The sequence below is a fragment of the Hyperolius riggenbachi genome, chromosome 3 (genome assembly GCF_040937935.1).
Source record: "Hyperolius riggenbachi isolate aHypRig1 chromosome 3, aHypRig1.pri, whole genome shotgun sequence".
In the NCBI taxonomy this organism is placed as follows: domain Eukaryota; kingdom Metazoa; phylum Chordata; class Amphibia; order Anura; family Hyperoliidae; genus Hyperolius; species Hyperolius riggenbachi.
Window position 1 is genome coordinate 72,267,407 of NC_090648.1, and position 19,477 is coordinate 72,286,883.

Here is a 19,477-nt window from a genome sequence, read left to right on the forward strand (position 1 = left end):
AGTTGCAGAGGGAACTCAGGTAGCGGAAGTGATGGCCAATGAGCATGGGGTAAAGGAAAGGCATCGCCTGAACAGGGACTTGAACCCTGAACCCTCAGATTAAAAGTCTGATGCTCTACCGACTGAGCTATCCAGGCCCTGGAAGGTGGGCTTCACCAGCAGCTCAAAAGTCAGTTATTCCAAGCAGGATGGACCGAAGGTCTAGTACATGCCCTGAGCTGGCTATAGCCTGCGACCTCTACATTTTCTAGGTCAGATCTCTGAAAGAATAAAACTGTACTTGATTTGGAAGGTGGCATTAGAAAGGTAGCCACCAATCAGCGAAGGCATGGAAAGCGGCCGACATCGGTGTTTTGGCCTGGTGCAAGCGGAGCACGCAAGATGCTGCAGTTGAGGAAGATAGGGAGAGGACACGAAGCATAACAAAAGGCAGAGAGCATCGCCTGAACAGGGACTTGAAACCTGGACCCTCAGATTAAAAGTCTGATGCTCTACCGACTGAGCTATCCAGGCTCTGAAAAGGTGCGATCACCAGCAGCTCAAAGTTTAGCTACAGTATTGCAAGGCTGGGCGCAAGTTAAGGTCTAGTGCAAGTCATGAGCAGTCTATAGCACCTAGATAGCCGGGAAACAGCAGAATGCACTGTTGTTTCCTTCAACCATCAGGTTCTTCACCTTGGCTGATTGTTGACACTTTTAAAACAATGGTACACCAGCCAGAAGAAGCTATAGGCCGGCGAAACCTAAATGTCAGCGGTGCTCTGTTTCTGAGCACCCCAACAACGCTTGCAGAAAGAGCTAGCGAGAGGCCACGGGATCGTATCTAGCGCAAATAAATGGAGCTTGTGACCTCCAAATTTTTCAGGCCAGACCTCTGAGAAACAACACTGTTCTCTCTCTTAGGAATGTGGCATTAGAAAAGTAGCAACCTGCAGATGAAAAGTGGACTTTTGTCATTTTAGTCATCCTGCTGGTGTTTATAAATTTGCCAGAGAGTAAGACACTGGACCTCACCCTCATGAAAGAACGCTGACAAGTGAGCATTTTGTTGCCAAGACTGATTTGGAGATAAGAGGTGCTACGAAATGTTGTTATTGTGCCAGCCACGGTACTACCACACGAGCACTGCTCAGTCATCATGCACCTTGAAGATAATCCTTTCTCTGTTGGTAAACACCTTAGTCAGTCTCCGAAGAGACTGTCAAAAATTGCCAATGCTGACTATATTTCAAGTCATCATGGCGGGGTATTGGGAAAAGTTTTCAATTAGCAATAATCACGCCTCGGTTGAACCTCATTGGCTATGATACTGCCACTGCACAAAGTTAGCCAAGCTAATGCCAGCAAATATCCCCTCTTTCTTGGATAAAGGAAACACCTTAAGGAGAGACAAACGCAGTTTACAGTGTTCCGCTGAGGATCATGGGATGCCATATGCTAATTAGACAGCCACTAAACAAGCATTGTTAATAAGCGGCTAAAGAGTCTTAGCATTTGAAAAGGCGGCAAAGAGGGCAAAACAAAGCCTGCCAGGGATGCCAGCATAGTGTTTTGTGGAGCAGGCTGCCAAGTGGGCCAGTCCCGCACTTGTAAAATACATGAAAAATACAATTTGAAAAATGGAGTAATGAGTCTACGTCACTGCCATGTGTGCTGATAATTGGGCCTGTGATTATTGTGCCTGGAAGTACTGGTAAGCTGCGCTGGCTAGAGGTGCTTGGGAGTTGGCCAAAGTCTTGGTGGTTGCAGGTTACTGGAGAAGAGAGATGGTACGTGAGCTGTTAATTTTCTGATGCTCATGGTAAGCATGAAGCTCCTTCCATTGCTGCTTTGAGGGTAGATGTGCAGGCTGGAGAAGGGATCCGGCGAATTACTCTAATGCTGGGAATACACGACGACATTTTTCAGTCGATTACTATCCGATCTTATTTCCGATCGACTTTCCGATTCTTATCTTTTCTGATCAATTTCCATTCATTTCTATGAGAAATCGATGAGAAAAAGGATCGATAATAAGATCGGACATGTTGGAAATTATCTATGGAACCATCTATCTGCTGAAAAAACTTATGGTGTATTCCCAGCATAATGTTGACGGTTTGATGCCTCTTTTATGCATGGAATAATCCATGTTTAATATCACAGCAGAAAAAGTTGAAGAGAAATAGATTCAAGACGCAGGGAGGCTGTGAGAGTTCGGGGGATGCACAGAAAGCGGCTGATGTTTCGGTTATGGCTTACTGCAAGCAAAGCACGCAAGAGGCAGCAGTTGCAGAGGGAACTCAGGTAGCGGAAGTGATGGCCAATGAGCATGGGGTAAAGGAAAGGCATCGCCTGAACAGGGACTTGAACCCTGGACCCTCAGATTAAAAGTCTGATGCTCTACCGACTGAGCTATCCAGGCCCTAGAAGGTGAGCTTCACCAGCAGCTCAAAAGTCAGTTATTCCAAGCAGGATGGACGGAAGGTCTAGTACATGCCCTGAGCTGGCTATAGCCTGTGACCTCTACATTTTCTAGGTCAGATCTCTGAAAGAATAAAACTGTACTTGATTTGGAAGGTGGCATTAGAAAGGTAGCCACCAATCAGCGAAGGCATGGAAAGCGGCCGACATCGGTGTTTTGGCCTGGTGCAAGCGGAGCACGCAAGAGGCTGCAGTTGAGGAAGATAGGGAGAGGACACGAAGCATAACAAAAGGCAGAGAGCATCGCCTGAACAGGGACTTGAACCCTGGACCCTCAGATTAAAAGTCTGATGCTCTACCGACTGAGCTATCCAGGCTCTGAAAAGGTGCGATCACCAGCAGCTCAAAGTTTAGCTACAGTATTTCCAGGCTGGGCGCAAGTTAAGGTCTAGTGCAAGTCATGAGCAGTCTATAGCACCTAGATAGCCGGGAAACAGCAGAATGCGCTGTTGTTTCCTTCAACCATCAGGTTCTTCACCTTGGCTGATTGTTGACACTTTTAAAACAATGGTACACCAGCCAGAAGAAGCTATAGGCCGGCGAAACCTAAATGTCAGCGGTGCTCTGTTTCTGAGCACCCCAACAACGCTTGCAGAAAGAGCTAGCGAGAGGCCACGGGATCGTATCTAGCGCAAATAAATGGAGCTTGTGACCTCCAAATTTTTCAGGCCAGACCTCTGAGAAACAACACTGTTCTCTCTCTTAGGAATGTGGCATTAGAAAAGTAGCAACCTGCAGATGAAAAGTGGACTTTTGTCATTTTAGTCATCCTGCTGGTGTTTATAAATTTGCCAGAGAGTAAGACACTGGACCTCACCCTCATGAAAGAACGCTGACAAGTGAGCATTTTGTGGCCAAGACTGATTTGGAGATAAGAGGTGCTACGAAATGTTGTTATTGTGCCAGCCACGGTTCTACCACACGAGCACTGCTCAGTCATCATGCACCTTGAAGATAATCCTTTCTCTGTTGGTAAACACCTTAGTCAGTCTCCGAAGAGACTGTCAAAAATTGCCGATGCTGACTATATTTCAAGTCATCATGGCGGGGTATTGGGAAAAGTTTTCAATTAGCAATAATCACGCCTCGGTTGAACCTCATTGGCTATGATACTGCCACTGCGCAAAGTTAGCCAAGCTAATGCCAGCAAATATCCCCTCTTTCTTGGATAAAGGAATCACCTTAACCACTTCGGGACCACAGTCTTTTCGCCCCTTAAGGACCAGAGCCTTTTTCTCCATTCAGACCACTGCAGCTTTCACGGTTTATTGCTCGGTCATACAACCTACCACCTAAATGAATTTTACCTCCTTTTCTTGTCACTAATACAGCTTTCTTTTGATGCTATTTGATTGCTGCTGCGAGTTTTACTTTTTATTATATTCATCAAAAAAGACATGAATTTTGTCAAAAAAATGACTTTTTTAACTTTCTGTGCTGACATTTTTCAAATAAAGTAAAATTTCCTATACATTTGAGCGCGAAAGTTATTCTGCTACATGTCTTTGATAAAAAAAAAAACATTCAGTGTATATTTATTGGATTGGGTAAAAGTTATAGCGTTTACAAACTATGGTGCCAAAAGTGAATTTTCCCATTTTCAAGCATCTCTGACTTTTCTGCGCACCTGTCATGTTTCATGAGGGGCTAAAATTCCAGGATAGTACAAATACCCCCCAAATGACCCCATTTTGGAAAGAAGACATCCCAAAGTATTCAGTGAGAGGCATGGTGAGTTCATAGAAGATTTTATTTTTTGTCACAAGTTAGCGGAAAATGACAGTTTGTGACAAAAAAAAAAAAAAAAAAAAGTTTCCATTTCTTCTAACTTGCGACAAAAAAAAATGAAATCTGCCACGGACTCACTATGCTCCTCTCTGAATACCTTGAAGTGTCTACTTTCCAGAATGGGGTCATTTGTGGGGTGTGTTTACTGTCCTGGCATTTGGGGGGTGCCTAATTGTAAGCACCCCTGTAAAGCCTAAAGATGCTCATTGGACTTTGGGCCCCTTAGCGCAGTTAGGCCGCAAAAAAGTGCCACACATGTGGTATTGCCGTACTCAGGAAAAGTAGTATAATGTGTTTTGGGGTGTATTTTTACACATACACATGCTGGGTGGGAGAAATATCTCCGTAAATGACAATTTTTTTATTTTTTTTACACACAATTGTCTATTTATAGAGATATTTCTCCCACTCAGCATGGGTATGTGGAAAAATACACCCCAAAACACATTATACTACTTCTCCTGAGTACGGCGATACCACATGTGTGGCACTTTTTTGCACCCTAACTGCGCTAAGGGGCCCAAAGTCCAATGAGTACCTTTAGGATTTCACAGGTCATTTTGAGAAATTTCGTTTCAAGACTACTCCTCACGGTTTAGGGCCCCTAAAATGCCAGGACAGTATAGGAACCCCACAAATTACCCCATTTTAGAAAGAAGACACCCCAAGGTATTCCGTTAGATGTATGGTGAGTTCATAGAAGATTTTTTTTTTTTGTCACAAGTTAGCGGAAATTGATTTTAATTGTTTTTTTTCACAAAGTGTCATTTTCCGCTAACTTGTGACAAAAAATAAAATCTTCTATGAACTCGCCATTCTCCTAACGGAATACCTTGGGGTGTCTTCTTTCTAAAATGGAGTCATTTGTGGGGTTCCTATACTGCCCTGGCATTTTAGGGGCCCTAAACCGTGAGGAGTAGTCTTGAAACCAAATGTGGCAAAATGACCTGTGAAATCCTAAAGGTACTCATTGGACTTTGGGCCCCTTAGCGCACTTAGGGTGCAAAAAAGTGCCACACATGTGGTACCGCCGTACTCAGGAGAAGTAGTATAATGTGTTTTGGGGTGTATTTTTACACATACCCATGCTGGGTGGGAGAAATATCTCTGTAAATGACAATTATTTGATTTTTTTTACACACAATTGTCCATTTACAGAGAGATTTCTCCCACCCAGCATGGGTATGTATAAAAATACACCCCAAAACACATTATACTACTTCTTCTGAGTACGGCGATACCACATGTGTGACACTTTTTTGCAACCTAGGTGCGCTAAGGGGCCTAACGTCCTATTCACAGGTCATTTTGAGGCATTTGGATTCTAGACTACTCCTCACGGTTTAGGGCCCCTAAAATGCCAGGGCAGTATAGGAACCCCACAAGTGACCCCATTTTAGAAAGAAGACACCCCAAGGTATTCTGTTAGGAGTATGGTGAGTTCATAGAAGATTTTTTTTTTGTCACAAGTTAGCGGAAAATGACACTTTGTGAAAAAAAAAACAATACATATCAATTTCCGCTAACTTGTGACAAAAAATAAAATCTTCTATGAACTCATCATACACCTAAAAGAATACCTTGGGGTGTCTTCTTTCTAAAATGGGGTCACTTGTGGGGTTCCTATACTGCCCTGGCATTTTAGGGGCCCTAAACCGTGAGGAGTAGTCTTGAACCCAAATGTCTCAAAATGACCTGTGAAATCCTAAAGGTACTCATTGGACTTTGGGCCCCTTAGCACAGTTAGGCTGCAAAAAAGTGTCACACATGTGGTATCGCCGTACTCAGAAGAAGTAGTATAATGTGTTTTGTGGTGTATTTTTACATATAACCATGCTGGGTGGGAGAAATATCTCTGTAAATGACACATTTTTTTATTTGTTTTACACACAATTGTCCATTTACAGAGAGATTTCTCCCACCCAGCATGGGTATGTGTAAAAATACACCACAAAACACATTATACTACTTCTCCTGAGTATGGCGATACCACATGTGTGACACTTTTTTGCAGCCTAGGTGCGCTAAGGGGCCCAACGTCCTATTCACAGGTCATTTTGAGGCATTTGTTTTCTAGACTACTCCTCACGGTTTAGGGCCCCTAAAATGCCAGGGCAGTATAGGAACCCCACAAGTGACCCCATTTTAGAAAGAAGACACCCCAAGGTATTCCGTTAGGGGTATGGTGAGTTCATAGAAGATTTTATTTTTTCTCACAAGTTAGTGAAAAATGACACTTTGTGAAAAAAACAATAACAATCCAATTTCCGCTAACTTTTGACAAAAAATAAAATATTCTATGAACTCATCATACACCTAACAGAATACCTTGGGGTGTCTTCTTTCTAAAATGGGGTCACTTGTGGGGTTCCTATACTGCCCTGGCATTTTACGGGCCCAAAACTGTGAGTAGTCTGGAAACCAAATTTCTCAAAATGACTGTTCAGGGGTATAAGCATCTGCAAATTTTGATGACAGGTGGTCTATGAGGGGGCAAATTTTGTGGAATCGGTCATAAGCAGGGTGGCCTCTTAGATGACAGGATGTATTGGGCCTGATCTGATGGATAGGAGTGCTAGGGGGGTGACAGGAGGTGATTGATGGGTGTCTCAGGGGGCGGTTAGAGGGGAAAATAGATGCAATCAATGCACTGGGGAGGTGATCGGAAGGGGGTCTGAGGGGGATCTGAGGGTTTGGCCGAGTGATCAGGAGCCCACACGGGGCAAATTAGGGCCTGATCTGATGGGTAGGTGTGCTAGGGGGTGACAGGAGGTGATTGATGGGTGTCTCAAGGTGTGATTAGAGGGGGGAAATAGATGCAAGCAATGCACTGGCGAGGTGATCAGGGCTGGGGTCTGAGGGCGTTCTGAGGTGTGGGCGGGTGATTGGGTGCCCGCAAGGGGCAGATTAGGGTCTAATCTGATGGGTAACAGTGACAGGTGGTGATAGGGGGTGATTGATGGGTAATTAGTGGGTGTTTAGAGGAGAGAATAGATGTAAACAATGGATTTGGGAGGTGATCTGATGTCGGATCTGCGGGCGATCTATTGGTGTGGGTGGGTGATCAGATTGCCCGCAAGGGGCAGGTTAGGGGCTGATTGATGGGTGGCAGTGACAGGGGGTGATTGATGGGTGGCAGTGACAGGGGGTGATTGATGGGTGATTGACAGGTAATCAGTGGGTTATTACAGGGGAGAACAGATGTAAATATTGCACGGGCGAATTGATAAGGGGGGGGGGTCTGAGGGCAATCTGAGCATGTGGGCAGGTGATTGGGTGCCCGCAAGGGGCAGATTAGGGTCTAATCTGATGGGTAACAGTGACAGGTGGTGATAGGGGGTGATTGATGGGTAATTAGTGGGTGTTTAGAGGAGAGAATAGATGTAAACAATGGATTTGGGAGGTGATCTGATGTCGGATCTGCGGGCGATCTATTGGTGTGGGTGGGTGATCAGATTGCCCGCAAGGGGCAGGTTAGGGGCTGATTGATGGGTGGCAGTGACAGGGGGTGATTGATGGGTGGCAGTGACAGGGGGTGATTGATGGGTGATTGACAGGTAATCAGTGGGTTATTACAGGGGAGAACAGATGTAAATATTGCACGGGCGAATTGATAAGGGGGGGGGGGGTCTGAGGGCAATCTGAGCGTGTGGGCAGGTGATTGGGTGCCCGCAAGGGGCAGATTAGGGTCTAATCTGATGGGTAACAGTGACAGGTGGTGATAGGGGGTGATTGATGGGTAATTAGTGGGTGTTTAGAGGAGAGAATAGATGTAAACAATGGATTTGGGAGGTGATCTGATGTCGGATCTGCGGGCGATCTATTGGTGTGGGGGGGTGATCAGATTGCCCGCAAGGGGCAGATCAGGGGCTGATTGATGGGTGGCAGTGACAGGGGGTGATTGACGGGTGATTGACAGGTGATTGACAGGTGATTGACAGGTGATTGACAGGTGATCAGGGGGGATAGATGCATACAGTACACGGGGGGGGGGGTCTGGGGGGGGGTCTGGGGAGAATCTGAGGGGTGGGGGGGTGATCAGGAGGGAGTAGGGGGCAGATTAGGGACTTAAAAAAAAAATAGCGTTGACAGATAGTGACAGGGAGTGATTGATGGGTGATTAGGGGGGTGACTGGGTGCAAACAGTGGTCTGGGGGGTGGGCAGGGGGGGGTCTGAGGGGTGCTGTGGGCGATCAGGGGGCAGGGGGGGGGAAATCAGTGTGCTTGGGTGCAGACTAGGGTGGCTGCAGCCTGCCCTGGTGGTCCCTCGGACACTGGGACCACCAGGGCAGGAGGCAGCCAGTATAATAGGCTTTGTATACATTACAAAGCCTATTATACACTGTTGCAGCGGCGATCCGGATGCCAGTAACCCGCCGGCGCTTCCGAACGGCCGGCGGGTTACGGCGAACGGGGGGCGGAGCCAGTCCCCGGCGGCTGATCGCGTCACGAATGACGCGATCGCCGCATAGCCACTCCCGCAGCCGCCCCCGCCGATGGGCGTATTGCGGTCGTTTGGGACCGGTCTTTGCCGCCGCCCATCGGCTGGGGGCGGTCATTAAGTGGTTAAGGAGAGACAAACGCAGTTTACAGTGTTCCGCTGAGGATCATGGGATGCCATATGCTAATTAGACAGCCACTAAACAAGCATTGTTAATAAGCGGCTAAAGAGTCTTAGCATTTGAAAAGGCGGCAAAGAGGGCAAAACAAAGCCTGCCAGGGATGCCAGCATAGTGTTTTGTGGAGCAGGCTGCCAAGTGGGCCAGTCCTGCACTTGTAAAATACATGAAAAATACAATTTGAAAAATGGAGTAATGAGTCTACGTCACTGCCATGTGTGCTGATAATTGGGCCTGTGATTATTGTGCCTGGAAGTACTGGTAAGCTGCGCTGGCTAGAGGTGCTTGGGAGTTGGCCAAAGTCTTGGTGGTTGCAGGTTACTGGAGGATAGAGATGGTACGTGAGCTGTTAATTTTCTGATGCTCATGGTAAGCATGAAGCTCCTTCCATTGCTGCTTTGAGGGTAGATGTGCAGGCTGGAGAAGGGATCCGGCGAATTACTCTAATGCTGGGAATACACGACGACATTTTTCAGTCGATTACTATCCGATCTTATTTCCGATCGACTTTCCGATTCTTATCTTTTCTGATCAATTTCCATTCATTTCTATGAGAAAAAGGATCGATAATAAGATCGGACATGTTGGAAATTATCTATGGAACCATCTATCTGCTGAAAAAACGTATGGTGTATTCCCAGCATAATGTTGACGGTTTGATGCCTCTTTTATGCATGGAATAATCCATGTTTAATATCACAGCAGAAAAAGTTGAAGAGAAATAGATTCAAGACGCAGGGAGGCTGTGAGAGTTCGGGGGATGCACAGAAAGCGGCTGATGTTTCGGTTATGGCTTACTGCAAGCAAAGCACGCAAGAGGCAGCAGTTGCAGAGGGAACTCAGGTAGCGGAAGTGATGGCCAATGAGCATGGGGTAAAGGAAAGGCATCGCCTGAACAGGAACTTGAACCCTGGACCCTCAGATTAAAAGTCTGATGCTCTACCGACTGAGCTATCCAGGCCCTGGAAGGTGGGCTTCACCAGCAGCTCAAAAGTCAGTTATTCCAAGCAGGATGGACGGAAGGTCTAGTACATGCCCTGAGCTGGCTATAGCCTGCGACCTCTACATTTTCTAGGTCAGATCTCTGAAAGAATAAAACTGTACTTGATTTGGAAGGTGGCATTAGAAAGGTAGCCACCAATCAGCGAAGGCATGGAAAGCGGCCGACATCGGTGTTTTGGCCTGGTGCAAGCGGAGCACGCAAGAGGCTGCAGTTGAGGAAGATAGGGAGAGGACACGAAGCATAACAAAAGGCAGAGAGCATCGCCTGAACAGGGACTTGAACCCTGGACCCTCAGATTAAAAGTCTGATGCTCTACCGACTGAGCTATCCAGGCTCTGAAAAGGTGAGATCACCAGCAGCTCAAAGTTTAGCTACAGTATTTCCAGGCTGGGCGCAAGTTAAGGTCTAGTGCAAGTCATGAGCAGTCTATAGCACCTAGATAGCCGGGAAACAGCAGAATGCGCTGTTGTTTCCTTCAACCATCAGGTTCTTCACCTTGGATGATTGTTGACACTTTTAAAACAATGGTACACCAGCCAGAAGAAGCTATAGGCCGGCGAAACCTAAATGTCAGCGGTGCTCTGTTTCTGAGCACCCCAACAACGCTTGCAGAAAGAGCTAGCGAGAGGCCACGGGATCGTATCTAGCGCAAATAAATGGAGCTTGTGACCTCCAAATTTTTCAGGCCAGACCTCTGAGAAACAACACTGTTCTCTCTCTTAGGAATGTGGCATTAGAAAAGTAGCAACCTGCAGATGAAAAGTGGACTTTTGTCATTTTAGTCATCCTGCTGGTGTTTATAAATTTGCCAGAGAGTAAGACACTGGACCTCACCCTCATGAAAGAACGCTGACAAGTGAGCATTTTGTGGCCAAGACTGATTTGGAGATAAGAGGTGCTACGAAATGTTGTTATTGTGCCAGCCACGGTTCTACCACACGAGCACTGCTCAGTCATCATGCACCTTGAAGATAATCCTTTCTCTGTTGGTAAACACCTTAGTCAGTCTCCGAAGAGACTGTCAAAAATTGCCGATGCTGACTATATTTCAAGTCATCATGGCGGGGTATTGGGAAAAGTTTTCAATTAGCAATAATCACGCCTCGGTTGAACCTCATTGGCTATGATACTGCCACTGCGCAAAGTTAGTTAAGCTAATGCCAGCAAATATCCCCTCTTTCTTGGATAAAGGAATCACCTTAAGGAGAGACAAACGCAGTTTACAGTGTTCCGCTGAGGATCATGGGATGCCATATGCTAATTAGACAGCCACTAAACAAGCATTGTTAATAAGCGGCTAAAGAGTCTTAGCATTTGAAAAGGCGGCAAAGAGGGCAAAACAAAGCCTGCCAGGGATGCCAGCATAGTGTTTTGTGGAGCAGGCTGCCAAGTGGGCCAGTCCCGCACTTGTAAAATACATGAAAAATACAATTTGAAAAATGGAGTAATGAGTCTACGTCACTGCCATGTGTGCTGATAATTGGGCCTGTGATTATTGTGCCTGGAAGTACTGGTAAGCTGCGCTGGCTAGAGGTGCTTGGGAGTTGGCCAAAGTCTTGGTGGTTGCAGGTTACTGGAGGAGAGAGATGGTACGTGAGCTGTTAATTTTCTGATGCTCATGGTAAGCATGAAGCTCCTTCCATTGCTGCTTTGAGGGTAGATGTGCAGGCTGGAGAAGGGATCCGGCGAATTACTCTAATGCTGGGAATACACGACGACATTTTTCAGTCGATTACTATCCGATCTTATTTCCGATCGACTTTCCGATTCTTATCTTTTCTGATCAATTTCCATTCATTTCTATGAGAAAAAGGATCGATAATAAGATCGGACATGTTGGAAATTATCTATGGAACCATCTATCTGCTGAAAAAACTTATGGTGTATTCCCAGCATAATGTTGACGGTTTGATGCCTCTTTTATGCATGGAATAATCCATGTTTAATATCACAGCAGAAAAAGTTGAAGAGAAATAGTTTCAAGACGCAGGGAGGCTTTGAGAGTTCGGGGGATGCACAGAAAGCGGCTGATGTTTCGGTTATGGCTTACTGCAAGCAAAGCACGCAAGAGGCAGCAGTTGCAGAGGGAACTCAGGTAGCGGAAGTGATGGCCAATGAGCATGGGGTAAAGAAAAGGCATCGCCTGAACAGGGACTTGAACCCTGGACCCTCAGATTAAAAGTCTGATGCTCTACCGACTGAGCTATCCAGGCCCTGGAAGGTGGGCTCCACCAGCAGCTCAAAAGTCAGTTATTCCAAGCAGGATGGACGGAAGGTCTAGTACATGCCCTGAGCTGGCTATAGCCTGCGACCTCTACATTTTCTAGGTCAGATCTCTGAAAGAATAAAACTGTACTTGATTTGGAAGGTGGCATTAGAAAGGTAGCCACCAATCAGCGAAGGCATGGAAAGCGGCCGACATCGGTGTTTTGGCCTGGTGCAAGCGGAGCACGCAAGAGGCTGCAGTTGAGGAAGATAGGGAGAGGACACGAAGCATAACAAAAGGCAGAGAGCATCGCCTGAACAGGGACTTAAACCCTGGACCCTCAGATTAAAAGTCTGATGCTCTACCAACTGAGCTATCCAGGCTCTGAAAAGGTGTGATCACCAGCAGCTCAAAGTTTAGCTACAGTATTGCAAGGCTGGGCGCAAGTTAAGGTCTAGTGCAAGTCATGAGCAGTCTATAGCACCTAGATAGCCGGGAAACAGCAGAATGCACTGTTGTTTCCTTCAACCATCAGGTTCTTCACCTTGGCTGATTGTTGACACTTTTAAAACAATGGTACACCAGCCAGAAGAAGCTATAGGCCGGCGAAACCTAAATGTCAGCGGTGCTCTGTTTCTGAGCACCCCAACAACGCTTGCAGAAAGAGCTAGCGAGAGGCCACGGGATCGTATCTAGCGCAAATAAATGGAGCTTGTGACCTCCAAATTTTTCAGGCCAGACCTCTGAGAAACAACACTGTTCTCTCTCTTAGGAATGTGGCATTAGAAAAGTAGCAACCTGCAGATGAAAAGTGGACTTTTGTCATTTTAGTCATCCTGCTGGTGTTTATAAATTTGCCAGAGAGTAAGACACTGGACCTCACCCTCATGAAAGAATGCTGACAAGTGAGCATTTTGTGGCCAAGACTGATTTGGAGATAAGAGGTGCTACAAAATGTTGTTATTGTGCCAGCCACGGTACTACCACACGAGCACTGCTCAGTCATCATGCACCTTGAAGATAATCCTTTCTCTGTTGGTAAACACCTTAGTCAGTCTCCAAAGAGACTGTCAAAAATTGCCGATGCTGACTATATTTCAAGTCATCATGGCAGGGTATTGGGAAAAGTTTTCAATTAGCAATAATCACGCCTCGGTTGAACCTCATTGGCTATGATACTGCCACTGCACAAAATTAGCCAAGATAATGCCAGCAAATATCCCCTCTTTCTTGGATAAAGGAATCACCTTAAGGAGAGACAAACGCAGTTTACAGTGTTCCGCTGAGGATCATGGGATGCCATATGCTAATTAGACAGCCACTAAACAAGCATTGTTAATAAGCGGCTAAAGAGTCTTAGCATTTGAAAAGGCGGCAAAGAGGGCAAAACAAAGCCTGCCAGGGATGCCAGCATAGTGTTTTGTGGAGCAGGCTGCCAAGTGGGCCAGTCCCCACTTTACACTTGTAAAATACATGAAAAATACAATTTGAAAAATGGAGTAATGAGTCTACGTCACTGCCATGTGTGCTGATAATTGGGCCTGTGATTATTGTGCCTGGAAGTACTGGTAAGCTGCGCTGGCTAGAGGTGCTTGGGAGTTGGCCAAAGTCTTGGTGGTTGCAGGTTACTGGAGGAGAGAGATGGTATGTGAGCTGTTAATTTTCTGATGCTCATGGTAAGCATGAAGCTCCTTCCATTGCTGCTTTGAGGGTAGATGTGCAGGCTGGAGAAGGGATCCGGCGAATTACTCTAATGCTGGGAATACACGACGACATTTTTCAGTCGATTACTATCCGATCTTATTTCCGATCGACTTTCTGATTCTTATCTTTTCTGATCAATTTCCATTCATTTCTATGAGAAAAAGGATCGATAATAAGATCGGACATGTTGGAAATTATCTATGGAACCATCTATCTGCTGAAAAAACTTATGGTGTATTCCCAGCATAATGTTGACGGTTTGATGCCTCTTTTATGCATGGAATAATCCATGTTTAATATCACAGCAGAAAAAGTTGAAGAGAAATAGATTCAAGACGCAGGGAGGCTGTGAGAGTTCGGGGGATGCACAGAAAGCGGCTGATGTTTCGGTTATGGCTTACTGCAAGCAAAGCACGCAAGAGGCAGCAGTTGCAGAGGGAACTCAGGTAGCGGAAGTGATGGCCAATGAGCATGGGGTAAAGGAAAGGCATCGCCTGAACAGGGACTTGAACCCTGGACCCTCAGATTAAAAGTCTGATGCTCTACCGACTGAGCTATCCAGGCCCTGGAAGGTGAGCTTCACCAGCAGCTCAAAAGTCAGTTATTCCAAGCAGGATGGACGGAAGGTCTAGAACATGCCCTGAGCTGGCTATAGCCTGTGACCTCTACATTTTCTAGGTCAGATCTCTGAAAGAATAAAACTGTACTTGATTTGGAAGGTGGCATTAGAAAGGTAGCCACCAATCAGCGAAGGCATGGAAAGCGGCCGACATCGGTGTTTTGGCCTGGTGCAAGCGGAGCACGCAAGAGGCTGCAGTTGAGGAAGATAGGGAGAGGACACGAAGCATAACAAAAGGCAGAGAGCATCGCCTGAACAGGGACTTGAACCCTGGACCCTCAGATTAAAAGTCTGATGCTCTACCGACTGAGCTATCCAGGCTCTGAAAAGATGCGATCACCAGCAGCTCAAAGTTTAGCTACAGTATTTCCAGGCTGGGCGCAAGTTAAGGTCTAGTGCAAGTCATGAGCAGTCTATAGCACCTAGATAGCCGGGAAACAGCAGAATGCGCTGTTGTTTCCTTCAACCATCAGGTTCTTCACCTTGGCTGGTTGTTGACACTTTTAAAACAATGGTACACCAGCCAGAAGAAGCTATAGGCCGGCGAAACCTAAATGTCAGCGGTGCTCTGTTTCTGAGCACCCCAACAACGCTTGCAGAAAGAGCTAGCGAGAGGCCACGGGATCGTATCTAGCGCAAATAAATGGAGCTTGTGACCTCCAAATTTTTCAGGCCAGACCTCTGAGAAACAACACTGTTCTCTCTCTTAGGAATGTGGCATTAGAAAAGTAGCAACCTGCAGATGAAAAGTGGACTTTTGTCATTTTAGTCATCCTGCTGGTGTTTATAAATTTGCCAGAGAGTAAGACACTGGACCTCACCCTCATGAAAGAACGCTGACAAGTGAGCATTTTGTGGCCAAGACTGATTTGGAGATAAGAGGTGCTACGAAATGTTGTTATTGTGCCAGCCACGGTTCTACCACACGAGCACTGCTCAGTCATCATGCACCTTGAAGATAATCCTTTCTCTGTTGGTAAACACCTTAGTCAGTCTCCGAAGAGACTGTCAAAAATTGCCAATGCTGACTATATTTCAAGTCATCATGGCGGGGTATTGGGAAAAGTTTTCAATTAGCAATAATCACGCCTCGGTTGAACCTCATTGGCTATGATACTGCCACTGCGCAAAGTTAGCCAAGCTAATGCCAGCAAATATCCCCTCTTTCTTGGATAAAGGAATCACCTTAAGGAGAGACAAACGCAGTTTACAGTGTTCCGCTGAGGATCATGGGATGCCATATGCTAATTAGACAGCCACTAAACAAGCATTGTTAATAAGCGGCTAAAGAGTCTTAGCATTTGAAAAGGCGACAAAGAGGGCAAAACAAAGCCTGCCAGGGATGCCAGCATAGTGTTTTGTGGAGCAGGCTGCCAAGTGGGCCAGTCCCGCACTTGTAAAATACATGAAAAATACAATTTGAAAAATGGAGTAATGAGTCTACGTCACTGCCATGTGTGCTGATAATTGGGCCTGTGATTATTGTGCCTGGAAGTACTGGTAAGCTGCGCTGGCTAGAGGTGCTTGGGAGTTGGCCAAAGTCTTGGTGGTTGCAGGTTACTGGAGGAGAGAGATGGTACGTGAGCTGTTAATTTTCTGATGCTCATGGTAAGCATGAAGCTCCTTCCATTGCTGCTTTGAGGGTAGATGTGCAGGCTGGAGAAGGGATCCGGCAAATTACTCTAATGCTGGGAATACACGACGACATTTTTCAGTCGATTACTATCCGATCTTATTTCCGATCGACTTTCCGATTCTTATCTTTTCTGATCAATTTCCATTCATTTCTATGAGAAATCGATGAGAAAAAGGATCGATAATAAGATCGGACATGTTGGAAATTATCTATGGAACCATCTATCTGCTGAAAAAACTTATGGTGTATTCCCAGCATAATGTTGACGGTTTGATGCCTCTTTTATGCATGGAATAATCCATGTTTAATATCACAGCAGAAAAAGTTGAAGAGAAATAGATTCAAGACGCAGGGAGGCTGTGAGAGTTCGGGGGATGCACAGAAAGCGGCTGATGTTTCGGTTATGGCTTACTGCAAGCAAAGCACGCAAGAGGCAGCAGTTGCAGAGGGAACTCAGGTAGCGGAAGTGATGGCCAATGAGCATGGGGTAAAGGAAAGGCATCGCCTGAACAGGGACTTGAACCCTGGACCCTCAGATTAAAAGTCTGATGCTCTACCGACTGAGCTATCCAGGCCCTGGAGGGTGAGCTTCACCAGCAGCTCAAAAGTCAGTTATTCCAAGCAGGATGGACGGAAGGTCTAGAACATGCCCTGAGCTGGCTATAGCCTGTGACCTCTACATTTTCTAGGTCAGATCTCTGAAAGAATAAAACTGTACTTGATTTGGAAGGTGGCATTAGAAAGGTAGCCACCAATCAGCGAAGGCATGGAAAGCGGCCGACATCGGTGTTTTGGCCTGGTGCAAGCGGAGCACGCAAGAGGCTGCAGTTGAGGAAGATAGGGAGAGGACACGAAGCATAACAAAAGGCAGAGAGCATCGCCTGAACAGGGACTTGAACCCTGGACCCTCAGATTAAAAGTCTGATGCTCTACCGACTGAGCTATCCAGGCTCTGAAAAGATGCGATCACCAGCAGCTCAAAGTTTAGCTACAGTATTTCCAGGCTGGGCGCAAGTTAAGGTCTAGTGCAAGTCATGAGCAGTCTATAGCACCTAGATAGCCGGGAAACAGCAGAATGCGCTGTTGTTTCCTTCAACCATCAGGTTCTTCACCTTGGCTGATTGTTGACACTTTTAAAACAATGGTACACCAGCCAGAAGAAGCTATAGGCCGGCGAAACCTAAATGTCAGCGGTGCTCTGTTTCTGAGCACCCCAACAACGCTTGCAGAAAGAGCTAGCGAGAGGCCACGGGATCGTATCTAGCGCAAATAAATGGAGCTTGTGACCTCCAAATTTTTCAGGCCAGACCTCTGAGAAACAACACTGTTCTCTCTCTTAGGAATGTGGCATTAGAAAAGTAGCAACCTGCAGATGAAAAGTGGACTTTTGTCATTTTAGTCATCCTGCTGGTGTTTATAAATTTGCCAGAGAGTAAGACACTGGACCTCACCCTCATGAAAGAACGCTGACAAGTGAGCATTTTGTGGCCAAGACTGATTTGGAGATAAGAGGTGCTACGAAATGTTGTTATTGTGCCAGCCACGGTTCTACCACACGAGCACTGCTCAGTCATCATGCACCTTGAAGATAATCCTTTCTCTGTTGGTAAACACCTTAGTCAGTCTCCGAAGAGACTGTCAAAAGTTGCCGATGCTGACTATATTTCAAGTCATCATGGCGGGGTATTGGGAAAAGTTTTCAATTAGCAATAATCACGCCTCGGTTGAACCTCATTGGCTATGATACTGCCACTGCGCAAAGTTAGCCAAGCTAATGCCAGCAAATATCCCCTCTTTCTTGGATAAAGGAATCACCTTAAGGAGAGACAAACGCAGTTTACAGTGTTCCGCTGAGGATCATGGGATGCCATATGCTAATTAGACAGCCACTAAACAAGCATTGTTAATAAGCGGCTAAAGAGTCTTAGCATTTGAAAAGGCGGCAAAGAGGGCAAAACAAAGCCTGCCAGGGATGCCAGCATAGTGTTTTGTGGAGCAGGCTGCCAAGTGGGCCAGTCCCGCACTTGTAAAATACATGAAAAATACAATTTGAAAAATGGAGTAATGAGTCTACGTCACTGCCATGTGTGCTGATAATTGGGCCTGTGATTATTGTGCCTGGAAGTACTGGTAAGCTGCGCTGGCTAGAGGTGCTTGGGAGTTGGCCAAAGTCTTGGTGGTAGCAGGTTACTGGAGGAGAGAGATGGTACGTGAGCTGTTAATTTTCTGATGCTCATGGTAAGCATGAAGCTCCTTCCATTGCTGCTTTGAGGGTAGATGTGCAGGCTGGAGAAGGGATCCGGCAAATTACTCTAATGCTGGGAATACACGACGACATTTTTCAGTCGATTACTATCCGATCTTATTTCCGATCGACTTTCCGATTCTTATCTTTTCTGATCAATTTCCATTCATTTCTATGAGAAATCGATTAATAAAAAGGATCGATAATAAGATCGGACATGTTGGAAATTATCTATGGAACCATCTATCTGCTGAAAAAACTTATGGTGTATTCCCAGCATAATGTTGATGGTTTGATGCCTCTTTTATGCATGGAATAATCCATGTTTAATATCACAGCAGAAAAAGTTGAAGAGAAATAGATTCAAGACGCAGGGAGGCTGTGAGAGTTCGGGGGATGCACAGAAAGCGGCTGATGTTTCGGTTATGGCTTACTGCAAGCAAAGCACGCAAGAGGCAGCAGTTGCAGAGGGAACTCAGGTAGCGGAAGTGATGGCCAATGAGCATGGGGTAAAGGAAAGGCATTGCCTGAACAGGGACTTGAACCCTGGACCCTCAGATTAAAAGTCTGATGCTCTACCGACTGAGCTATCCAGGCCCTGGAAGGTGAGCTTCACCAGCAGCTCAAAAGTCAGTTATTCCAAGCAGGATGGACGGAAGGTCTAGTACATGCCCTGAGCTGGCTATAGCCTGTGACCTCTACATTTTCTAGGTCAGATCTCTGAAAGAATAAAACTGTACTTGATTTGGAAGGTGGCATTAGAAAGGTAGCCACCAATCAGCGAAGGCATGGAAAGCGGCCGACATCGGTGTTTTGGCCTGGTGCAAGCGGAGCACGCAAGATGCTGCAGTTGAGGAAGATAGGGAGAGGACACGAAGCATAACAAAAGGCAGAGAGCATCGCCTGAACAGGGACTTGAACCCTGGACCCTCAGATTAAAAGTCTGATGCTCTACCGACTGAGCTATCCAGGCTCTGAAAAGGTGCGATCACCAGCAGCTCAAAGTTTAGCTACAGTATTGCAAGGCTGGGCGCAAGTTAAGGTCTAGTGCAAGTCATGAGCAGTCTATAGCACCTAGATAGCCGGGAAACAGCAGAATGCACTGTTGTTTCCTTCAACCATCAGGTTCTTCACCTTGGCTGATTGTTGACACTTTTAAAACAATGGTACACCAGCCAGAAGAAGCTATAGGCCG

The 19,477-nt window shown here is 46.1% G+C and overlaps 20 non-coding genes across 20 annotated transcripts; all 20 read right to left on the reverse strand.

Moving 5' to 3' along the window:
- Positions 1–64: 64 nt before the first annotated feature.
- Positions 65–137, reverse strand: TRNAK-UUU (transfer RNA lysine (anticodon UUU)). The gene has a single exon. It is a non-coding gene; the product is annotated as a tRNA-Lys (tRNA).
- Positions 138–440: 303 nt separating this feature from the next.
- Positions 441–513, reverse strand: TRNAK-UUU (transfer RNA lysine (anticodon UUU)). Its single transcript has one exon. It is a non-coding gene; the product is annotated as a tRNA-Lys (tRNA).
- Positions 514–1,185: 672 nt separating this feature from the next.
- On the reverse strand, positions 1,186–1,326 carry LOC137564895 (U4 spliceosomal RNA). Its single transcript, XR_011030955.1, has one exon. It is a non-coding gene; the product is annotated as a U4 spliceosomal RNA (small nuclear RNA).
- A 1,004-nt stretch (positions 1,327–2,330) lies between these two features.
- On the reverse strand, positions 2,331–2,403 carry TRNAK-UUU (transfer RNA lysine (anticodon UUU)). The gene has a single exon. It is a non-coding gene; the product is annotated as a tRNA-Lys (tRNA).
- Positions 2,404–2,706: 303 nt separating this feature from the next.
- On the reverse strand, positions 2,707–2,779 carry TRNAK-UUU (transfer RNA lysine (anticodon UUU)). Its single transcript has one exon. It is a non-coding gene; the product is annotated as a tRNA-Lys (tRNA).
- Positions 2,780–3,451: 672 nt separating this feature from the next.
- On the reverse strand, positions 3,452–3,592 carry LOC137564607 (U4 spliceosomal RNA). Its single transcript, XR_011030702.1, has one exon. It is a non-coding gene; the product is annotated as a U4 spliceosomal RNA (small nuclear RNA).
- A 6,165-nt stretch (positions 3,593–9,757) lies between these two features.
- TRNAK-UUU (transfer RNA lysine (anticodon UUU)) lies at positions 9,758–9,830 on the reverse strand. Its single transcript has one exon. It is a non-coding gene; the product is annotated as a tRNA-Lys (tRNA).
- A 303-nt stretch (positions 9,831–10,133) lies between these two features.
- Positions 10,134–10,206, reverse strand: TRNAK-UUU (transfer RNA lysine (anticodon UUU)). Its single transcript has one exon. It is a non-coding gene; the product is annotated as a tRNA-Lys (tRNA).
- Positions 10,207–10,878: 672 nt separating this feature from the next.
- On the reverse strand, positions 10,879–11,019 carry LOC137564608 (U4 spliceosomal RNA). Its single transcript, XR_011030703.1, has one exon. It is a non-coding gene; the product is annotated as a U4 spliceosomal RNA (small nuclear RNA).
- Positions 11,020–12,012: 993 nt separating this feature from the next.
- Positions 12,013–12,085, reverse strand: TRNAK-UUU (transfer RNA lysine (anticodon UUU)). The gene has a single exon. It is a non-coding gene; the product is annotated as a tRNA-Lys (tRNA).
- A 303-nt stretch (positions 12,086–12,388) lies between these two features.
- Positions 12,389–12,461, reverse strand: TRNAK-UUU (transfer RNA lysine (anticodon UUU)). The gene has a single exon. It is a non-coding gene; the product is annotated as a tRNA-Lys (tRNA).
- Positions 12,462–13,133: 672 nt separating this feature from the next.
- LOC137564746 (U4 spliceosomal RNA) lies at positions 13,134–13,274 on the reverse strand. Its single transcript, XR_011030822.1, has one exon. It is a non-coding gene; the product is annotated as a U4 spliceosomal RNA (small nuclear RNA).
- A 999-nt stretch (positions 13,275–14,273) lies between these two features.
- On the reverse strand, positions 14,274–14,346 carry TRNAK-UUU (transfer RNA lysine (anticodon UUU)). The gene has a single exon. It is a non-coding gene; the product is annotated as a tRNA-Lys (tRNA).
- A 303-nt stretch (positions 14,347–14,649) lies between these two features.
- TRNAK-UUU (transfer RNA lysine (anticodon UUU)) lies at positions 14,650–14,722 on the reverse strand. The gene has a single exon. It is a non-coding gene; the product is annotated as a tRNA-Lys (tRNA).
- A 672-nt stretch (positions 14,723–15,394) lies between these two features.
- LOC137564893 (U4 spliceosomal RNA) lies at positions 15,395–15,535 on the reverse strand. The gene has a single exon (XR_011030954.1). It is a non-coding gene; the product is annotated as a U4 spliceosomal RNA (small nuclear RNA).
- A 1,004-nt stretch (positions 15,536–16,539) lies between these two features.
- Positions 16,540–16,612, reverse strand: TRNAK-UUU (transfer RNA lysine (anticodon UUU)). Its single transcript has one exon. It is a non-coding gene; the product is annotated as a tRNA-Lys (tRNA).
- Positions 16,613–16,915: 303 nt separating this feature from the next.
- Positions 16,916–16,988, reverse strand: TRNAK-UUU (transfer RNA lysine (anticodon UUU)). The gene has a single exon. It is a non-coding gene; the product is annotated as a tRNA-Lys (tRNA).
- A 672-nt stretch (positions 16,989–17,660) lies between these two features.
- LOC137564712 (U4 spliceosomal RNA) lies at positions 17,661–17,801 on the reverse strand. Its single transcript, XR_011030793.1, has one exon. It is a non-coding gene; the product is annotated as a U4 spliceosomal RNA (small nuclear RNA).
- A 1,005-nt stretch (positions 17,802–18,806) lies between these two features.
- On the reverse strand, positions 18,807–18,879 carry TRNAK-UUU (transfer RNA lysine (anticodon UUU)). Its single transcript has one exon. It is a non-coding gene; the product is annotated as a tRNA-Lys (tRNA).
- A 303-nt stretch (positions 18,880–19,182) lies between these two features.
- On the reverse strand, positions 19,183–19,255 carry TRNAK-UUU (transfer RNA lysine (anticodon UUU)). Its single transcript has one exon. It is a non-coding gene; the product is annotated as a tRNA-Lys (tRNA).
- Positions 19,256–19,477: the final 222 nt, after the last annotated feature.